Consider the following 9,700-nt stretch of genomic DNA (forward strand, 5'->3'; position numbering starts at 1 on the left):
TTGGTCTAAGATGTAAATTCCATTCATGGAAACTGCTTTGCCATAAATCATTTCATTGAAAGAGAAAATACAGCTATTATCCTTTATTGAAAATGCAAAATCGTCTTTAGTAAGTACGGAAACAGAAATAATGTTCTTAGACAAACTGGGTACATAGTAACAGTTATTTAAAAATAACTCAAAACCACTAGGGAGTTGGATTACATATGTTCCCTTCGAGACAAAGAAAACTCGTGCTCCATTCCCGACTCGCAGGTCCACATCACCCTTTTCGAGAGGTATGATGTTCTTTAGGCCCTGCAAATGATTACACAGATGAGAACCACAACCAGTATCAAGTACCCAAGTTCCGAAACTTGCATGGTTAATCTCAATCATATGATTATAAGACGACATACCAACAGGAACGACGCGGCCTGCTTTGATGTCCTCACGATAGACGGGACAGTTCCTCCTCCAATGTCCAGTCTTCTGACAATGGTGGCACTCTATGTCACCGCCCTTGCTCTTTGCCTTGCCCTGTGAGCCACTAGTCTCACCAGGCACACTCTTACCGTTTCCTGGCTTTTTAAACTTGGGCTTACCTACAGCTAGGTCGCCATGAGCCTTGCCCTTACCTTTACCCTTGTTTGAAATCATGAGAACATCCTGCTTCATGCTCCCACTCAATTTCATATCCTTCTCGTTCTGTACGAGAAGGGAGTGTAGCTCATGAGGACTCTTTTTCAAGTCATTCATGTAGTAGTTCGCCCTGAAAAGGGCAAAACCATCGTGAAGAGAATGAAGCATTCGGTCAATGACAATGCTCTCACTGATTTTACAATTCAGTGCCTCCAGCTTCTCGACATTCTCAATCATGTGAAGAATGTGTGGGCTAACCGGTTGGCCCTTCTGGAGTTTCGCATCAAAGAAGCGACAGGTATGCTCATATGTAACGATTCTCGGTGCTTTTGAGAACTCGTTAGTGAGCGTGGTGAAAATCTTGTTTGCACCTTGGGCAATGAAGCGTCTCTGCAAATTGGTTTCCATTGCAAAGATGAGTACGTTCTTTATCGCACCCGCTTCCATAACGAAGTCACTATAAGCGAGTGACTCGTTGACTCTCGCATTGGGGCCTGGTTTACTTGCAGTATTGGCTCGATTAAGTACCGAGCTTACCGTCGCAATGGCGGCATTCCGTAGTGTTGCCTCCCGATCCATAAAAGTTGGACCCGTCATTTTTCAGACGTGTGAACTGATTCATTTGGTCCATAAAAATTTTAAGCCAGGACGCGCGATCAAGTGTGGCACTAGGCATTGGGATTTCGTTATTTCCAGCCATTTGTTGTAACAGTATTATCAAAAATAATCGTGTTCTACACTGCGAAAGAAGAACAAAAATAATAAGCATGTGCATCGTTTTGATTTTAAGTCTAATGAACTAATGTCATAACGCGAAGACTCAAGCATTTATACAATTGACCTCCCTCAAGAATTATATAAATGATCCCAAGACTCAATTCTCTGTAAATTGATAAGCTAACCTTTTAGCTAATTCTACCGTTAGAATTCTTGGTCGATAAATTTCTCAGAAATTCTATCTTTTAGTCCATCATAATCACGAGAAACTCTTCGGACTATAATGTTGAGATAAACTAAGTCAACACAACTACTTACCCAACGTAGAAGGGGTCATATTATGCCTACCGACGAAGAAGGGATTCATAGTTGTTTGCCCTTATAAAGACTAATCTCAATTTCCGTTTTAGAGGAAGATCCCATCAACTTTATTTTAATTCATTTTAAGTGAACTAATATCTAGCATGCGAGAATGAATAAACTAAGGTGATGGCTTAAAATTGTGACATCTGTATGTCCATGAAAACTAACATACAATCTATATGAGTCAATTTTCATGCATTTTAGTACTAGGTGGTTTGGTTTTAGGCGGAATATGATGCATATATCATGTGAATGAAAAGCAATAGGAATGAAAAGCGTAAAAGCAATAATAAAGTCCTAGTGTGGCCTATCCTATCAAAATGAACATTAAATACAAGTTTGGAATCCATCCTTGGACCCGAGATGCTTGTCTCGATGTTCCATCTTGATCCATGTAGCGGGAGTGAGCTCCAATCTCCATCTTTAGTCTTCTTTGAAAATTACAATAAATAAATTTACATAATAAATCTATTTATTACATTCTAATTTCAAAACCCAAAAACTAAAGAAAAATAAAGGAGATTCGAGATCTCATAATTACATTAAAAATTATGTTTCCTTCATTACGAAAACATAATTTGACTAAGGCCACACTAAGTATTACAAATTACAACCGATTGCAAAAAAATACGTAAATAAATTCATTCAACGATTCATTCAACAAAAAAATAAAATGGATCAACTAAAAAAATAAATTAAACATACATGACACAATTCCTTAATTATGTTGATTAATTTATCCAAACCATCTATTTAAATTAACAAATTAAGCGACAATTCCTCAATTGATCACATTAATTTCAAACTTAATTCATATTAAACTTGTAATATGAATTTAATCCATCAATATTTTAAACTGCTTTAAAATAATTAGGTATCTTTAAATTGTGAACCGTTTCACAATAACTAATTGGCCAAAAACAAAAAAAAAATTTATAAAAGTTCTCGGCATAATCAAGGAATAACAAAACAAGCCTGTTTCTTATTTTATACACGGTTTTATCTGTAAAAACCGAAACAAGGAATTTTTTTTTTTTTTTAAATATGTCCCCTGTGAACAGTAACACGTGAACAGTAACAACAAAAAAAATTCTTTTCTCGGATGCTTTTCAAATCGGCATAAACAAAAACAACCGCAAAAAAAACTTTAATCGGTTTTTCAGGAAAAACCGAGAGAGAAAAAAACAGATTTTTTTTTAATGCTGTTCATCCGTGAACAGTACAGAAATAGCAGAAAAAAAATTTCACGGCTATAAAAAAATTAAAACAAAATTTTTTCAGCCGAACCATTAAATTTTTTTTGAAACCCTAATGTTGTTTACAAACGATTTTATGGAAATCATCAAAATTAAAATTCGTGGCCTTGGCTCTGATACCACTTGTGGGATTTATCTGTATGCATCCCTTTAAATTTAAGGACTATAACGAATTTATCATGATGAAAGCATGTCATAAAATAAATTGCATAAACAAAAGGGTAAAGAGATTACGAAATAACCTTCGGTCCTAGCTTATATGGCCTATGAACAATATCGCAATAATATTCTCCTATCAGTTGCACCCAAGATGATATGAGAAATGCCCTTTGATTATGCTAGAATCGATCCAAAAATTAACTAATTAATTTTTAGGTTTTTGTGTTTTTTTCGTAGAGATGAGAGGCAAGGATTAGGTTAGAATGAATTAGGTTAAAAAATGATCTCACCTCACCTCTTATTGTAACCGAAAATAAGAAGGATGAGGGAGATATTTTTTTTCTCTAAAATTCTCGGCCCAAATCCCGAAAAATAGAAGAGATATCTTTCTCTTTTTCGGTTATTCCAAAAATGTATAAAATGTGTTAAATTGTCATCTAGTGAGGATCGAACCCATGACCTCTTGGTTTGAGTACCCTCACTATTACCACTATGACACATTCATCTTGTTGATATTAAATATAACCGATTACATTTAATTACGAATTAACAGATTAATTGGTCCAAACTAACATTACATACATTTAATTAAATATAACTTATTATATTCAATTTACGAATTGACAGTTAATTCGTCTCAACTAATATTATTTAATCTTCATTAAATAATTGTCTCATAAACACATTGACTAACTGTTTAGTCATATAAGGCATCAATGTGATCATATTTCTATAACCACATCTCTCAAACACATGCTATAGGTGTGACCTTTAGGGACCAGTTGATTACCGCCATCTGTATGATAATAACGTCAAACTTTCTAGCAAGCCAACCGTTATTAGGTAATCATTAATCAACTGATTAAATACGAAGTATACCCTTGTGAACCTGTAAGAGATTTACAAATGTTATCACACTAATTTGTGGAGGACACAAGCTCCAACAATTATCTCTTCAGCCTCGTTCCAAATTCTCTGGAATTATAATACTTCCGATATTTTTTACCCGTCTCGCGGGGTTAAGACAGGGAGATTCTTTAAGCCCTTATATTTTTAACCTATGTATCGAACGCTTATCCCAACTTGTGTTTGGTGCTGTGTCAGGTGGGCAGTGGAGACTCGTTAAGACAAGTAGACAAGGGCCAAAAATCTCTCATGTCGTTTTTGCTGACGATCTCATATTTTTTTGCCGAAGCTTCTGTTAGCTAAACAAAGATGATAATGCAGATGCTTCAAAGTTTTGGAGAGGAATCCGGACAAGTAATTAATTGGGAAAAATCTTCTATATATTTCTCCCCTAATACTTGCTCTAGCGTTTGCTCTTTGATCAGCAGGGAATGTGGTATACCAATAGTGGACGATATGGGTCGCTATCTTAAGGCCTCTATAGTACATACGAGAGTTACTCCTTCAATTGTACTCTTCGCTGGCTTCTGGAAAAAATGCATAAGAAGTTGAGCTCTTGGAAAGCTAATTGTTTGTCCTTTGTTGGAAGATTGACATTGGCCAAATCTGTGTTGACGGTCATTTCCACCTATTTGTCACAATCCGTAAAACTTCCCATAACTTTGTGTAATGATATTGATAAGCTTGTTAGACAATTCATTTGGGGAGGACCTAACTTGGAGAGGAAAGCTTGTTGGGTTTCTTGGGATCAAATGTGTAAACCTACCGAGGAAGGAGGCCTCGGTCTTCGTCGTACTAAAGTCGCTAACGATACGTTGCTTGCAAAGTTGGGCTGGAGACTAGTTAATGGTAATAATGCGTTATGGGTTAAAGTTGTTAAAAACATGTATTTTAAGAACAATGACCCTTTTGAAGGAACTCGCAAACCAAGTACGTCTTGTGTGGGCAAAAGTATCTATCATGGGTTTGATGTTCTTGAAAAGGGTGTTCGATTGGCCGTTGGAAATGGCAAACGTGTGCATTTTTGGACCGACCCTTGGGTGGATGAAACTCCTCTTAATAACTTGGTTTCTTCAATGATTTCGGATGCTGAGATGCATTTGAGAATCTCTGACATGCTCCTACCGAATGGTACTGAATTGGTCTCTTATTGATAATAAGCTACCTTATGCTTTGATTTTAAAAATTGCAGGGATACCGATTCTTATGGATAGTGATGAAGAAGATAAGCTGATATGGTGTGAGACTTCCTCGGGGTCGTTTTCAGCTGCATCAGCTTACAAATTTTTCTCACAAAATTATACCAGTAGCCCAAATATCTCTTGGGACGTTATATGGAAACTAAAAATATCTCAGCGGATTCGCCTATTTCTATGGCGTGCGATGCTTGGCAAGTTAGCTACTAATGAACAACGTATGAAAAGGAGAATGTTAGAACACATTTGGTTGATGATGCCAACTTGCCAAGTCACTTTGTTATTTGATTGTTTGCTTTTAGTTGAAAATGATTAGTGATTGAAGCAATCAAATGGACTCTCAATGATGACTCAATATGACCAAGATAAAGCAATCAAAAAGTCAAGACGATGATATTATTCTAGCCCTAGTCGAAAATTGTAAGAGTAAGTGTAACATTCTCATTCAAGTCTAGTTATGGCAAAACCATGCAACAGTATGCTGTATTGTGGTTTCTGATACTACCGTATAGAGGAACGTTTTATACGAAATGTTTAAAAGTCAAAATCTTTACAAATTTCATATTTTCAAAGATTTTACATTTGAATAATCCCAGCTTAAAAAAAAATCTGAAAAATCAATTTGCAAGTCTCACATGTTGACTCCTCTAAAGTTGTGCCTTTACTTTTGACATAAATGGAAAGTTGATTTAGTCAAGTACTAAAGCACTCTTCTATTTGTGGTAAGTTGTCACTTGTCAAATGTGTTGAAGTCTTAAAACTTAAATAAGAAGCAAAGTAACCTGGTTGTTGTACTCACACGCAACACCTAATTCTTACAATCAAATAAGGCTAGTTATTTTATTGTATGATTAATTAATCTTAAAGTATTCACCTCAAGACCACTTCTTCTACTATAAATAGCAAGCCTTAGCATCATTTATTTCTTAAGACTTTTCAAAGCATTTATTGTAAAACCTTGCAAATCATTTGTGCATTTAAAGCTTTGTTCTTCAAGTATTTGCAAAACGTTTTCCAGAATTTTAAAGTCTTCATTTGTTTTTCGAAAACCTGTAAACTTCCAAGTATCAGTTCGCTGTACTGTGACATAATGAGTTTGTTCCATGATTCTCGTGTTAAGTCTTAATTGTGATCTCCATGTTCATTAAGTGAACTCTTGAGATTCAAAGATTCTGTACACCTTGAGATAGAGCCCATAAACTCTTGAAGTGGAGTAGCTTTAAGTTTGAGTGCAACCGGAGTAGGTTGGCGAGTTATTTTCATTGTAAGGGGTTTAGTAAGTTTGAGTAAATTTCTAAACAAGCAATAAAATAACGGTTGTTCGTAGGCCTCGGTGTAGAGGCTGAACCAATTTTTAAATGTCGTTTGTTTGTTCATTTACTTTTACGTTCTTTCACTTTGCTATTTCTCGTTTATATCTAGTCAAGTTCTGTGTCACAGTCAGCTATACTGTGACATAAAACGGTTGTACCATCTTGTGAACTTACATTCTATTAAGTTTCTCAAGTCTTGTACTTCAAGGTTCTTTACTTAAGTTATCACTTAACTAAGTTAAGAACAAAATTTTAAAAAGGTACACCTAATTCACCTCCTCCCTCTCTTAGGTGTTTATCGTTCCTAACTCTTCAATTGGTATCAGAGCCTCGTGCTCTTGATATTGGTTAAATCCAAAGAGTTGATCCTATAGTTATGGACGATTCAAAACACACTAAGTATCCCATCTTCAAGGGAGAAAACTATACTTGGTAGAAACATCGCATGGAGCACTATGTTAAAAGTGCGGACTATGAATGTTGGTTGATCATTCAAAAGGGTCCCCTCAAAATCGAAGTGACTAATGCTGATGGCACTAGTACCTTGAAAAGTGAGGAAAATTATGTTGAGGCCGATTATAGGAAAATCGAGAAAAACTCTAAGGCCATGTCAATTCTTCAATATGGGATCGGTGACCAAGAGATTAATCGAATATCTGGATATGCTTCGGCCAAAGAGATTTGGGACACCTTAAACCTTGCTTATGAGGGAACGCCACAAGTTAAAAAATACCGTATTGATCTTCTCAGGCAACAGTATGAGATGTTCAATATGGAAAGAGATGAGTCAATTAATAGTTTGTCCTCACGTTTTTCTAGTATTGTCAATGACCTTAAGAGTTTTGGTAGAAGTTTTCAATCCGAGGATTTAGTCCGTAAAATTCTTCGTAGCCTAACTGAAAAATGGCAACCGAAAGTTACGGCTATTGAGGAAGCTAAAGATCTTTCATTGCTCACCCTTGATGAAATTATGGGCTCACTTATGGCTCATGAGTTAACTCTCATGAAGCGTTCTAGCGAAAGCTCTAAAGGGAAATGACTCGTTCTTAATGCTCTCTCAAGTGATGAGGAGAATGAAGATGATAAGTTTGCAATGTTTACTAAAAAACATTATTGTGGACGCGGGCCCACGGGGGCGAAAAGCGAAGCAAGCTTTTCACTCTTTGGTTTATTTGCATTTGTGGAGTCGCCACCAATTTATTGTGGAAAATTGGAAACCGTTCGAATACCTCGTGTCATGTCAAGACACAAAGTAATGACATGAACACTAAGCACTCGTTACCCTTAGCATTCTATGTCTAGAATGACTCTCGTGGATGCCAATGAACACGGATGTTCACAGAGATCTGGAGTAAGGGGTGAGGGTACGTATTAGGAAGCTCTTCTGATCGAACACCTAATCCCGCCCGCCTCGATAGCGGCCTCTACTAATGATTAGGGAAATTATCTATACTCGATATGTTGTCGATTATATGCATGCAATGCAACATCCATTAGATTAATCCTAACATGTGAGAATTAATACTAAGTCGGTTATCACGTAATTTAATCATACAATTAGGTCGGTGTAGGAATTTAGGTTGATTGCATATGAGAGCATACAAGCAATACGATAAAAGAAATACAATAATAATACAATAAAGAAAAATTACAATAATTACATCGGATTTAATGATTCATGTCGAAAATACATTTAAAACGGATGGTTTTAGAAAAGAAAGAATAAATAAATTAACGAACAGATATTAGGGGTGATAATACGAATAATAGTAAATTAAATACATAATCAATAAACTAGGTCAAAGCAGAAACGGGAGTTCATGGACAGAAATAAACCGGGAACAGGCGCAGCAGAGCTGCGTCCCTTGGAAGAGGCGCAGCAGTAGCTGCGTCTATTCCTGGGTTGAGTTCTGGCTGTGAAGCCGGAACCGCAACTCGTTAATGTTAATTGGTGAATTTAATGGTCGATTAATGGTATTTGACTCGGATGAAAGTGATTAACATATTATTTATATGTGAACGAGATCATAAAAACGATAAAACATGGATGAAACTAATTAGAACGAATTATATACAAGATTAATAGGGATAATTACGGATTAACAAACTAAACAAATTAATTAGACTAAACAGATTATTAATTACGGATTAATGATGGTGACGATATCAAACAGATGAAAATATACCAATGACGAATTCCGGAGACTCAATATGGATAAATCGAACCTCTAAAAATCCGAGTTGATTTGATGACGAAAACCCGCAAATATGGATTACTTGGGATTTAAGTGGGGATTTAAAAGATGAATTAATTATTAATGAATTATTTACATGCTAAAATTATCATACTAGAATTATCGGGTCGATGAAACAAAGAACAATTGAAAGACGAAACAAGAAACGAACAGACGATCAAAAGACGAAGGAAGAAGAAAGGAAGCAGGAACTGCGGCAGCCTCACGAAGAGGTGCAGCAGGTACTGCGTTCCTTCGAAGAGGCGCAGCGGTTGCTGCGTCCTTTCTCGACGGTTGTCTCCTGATAATCCGTAAAAAGGGTTTGAAATAAGGTTTTACAAATCGGTTTTAAACATACTTTCGACATAAATCTTACAATAATGATTACAAAAATAAAGAACAATAAATAAAAGAAGGATTTACACCCTCAGACTTACATGTTTGATGAAACGAGATGAACTAAGTTAACGTTTAGTGATGCTCGACTCGAATGTACGACGAAAGTGCCCTCTAGGAGGAAAACGAACAAGATTGATTAAGTTGATTGATGTGGAGTTGGTCAAATTGGTCGGTCATGCAAAACGAGGCTGGTACTCAGAAAGATCCGAGCTTACGTGGTCGAATGTTCAAGCACGTAGACGCCAAAAAGTAAGAACGTGGTCTAGAATGCAAAGGGAGAAGAGAAGGGCGGACACTCGCGTGAGAAATATGTGAGACCGAAGGTCTCTATTTATACTAATCACACGGAGGAAATAGGGTTTTCGGAGAAACTTTGGAAGTGAATCTCGAAAAGATACGGAAAATACGCAGAAAAGGACCGAGGAAGAGGCGCAGCAGGAACTGCGTCCCTTGGAAGAGGCGCAGCACCTGCTGCGTCCTTTCCTCGATGGTTTCCTCCTGCGGAAGAAAGATTTCCGCGTTTTTATTATGGAACA

This window comes from Silene latifolia, chromosome 10, assembly GCF_048544455.1.
Source record: "Silene latifolia isolate original U9 population chromosome 10, ASM4854445v1, whole genome shotgun sequence".
NCBI lineage: Eukaryota > Viridiplantae > Streptophyta > Magnoliopsida > Caryophyllales > Caryophyllaceae > Silene > Silene latifolia.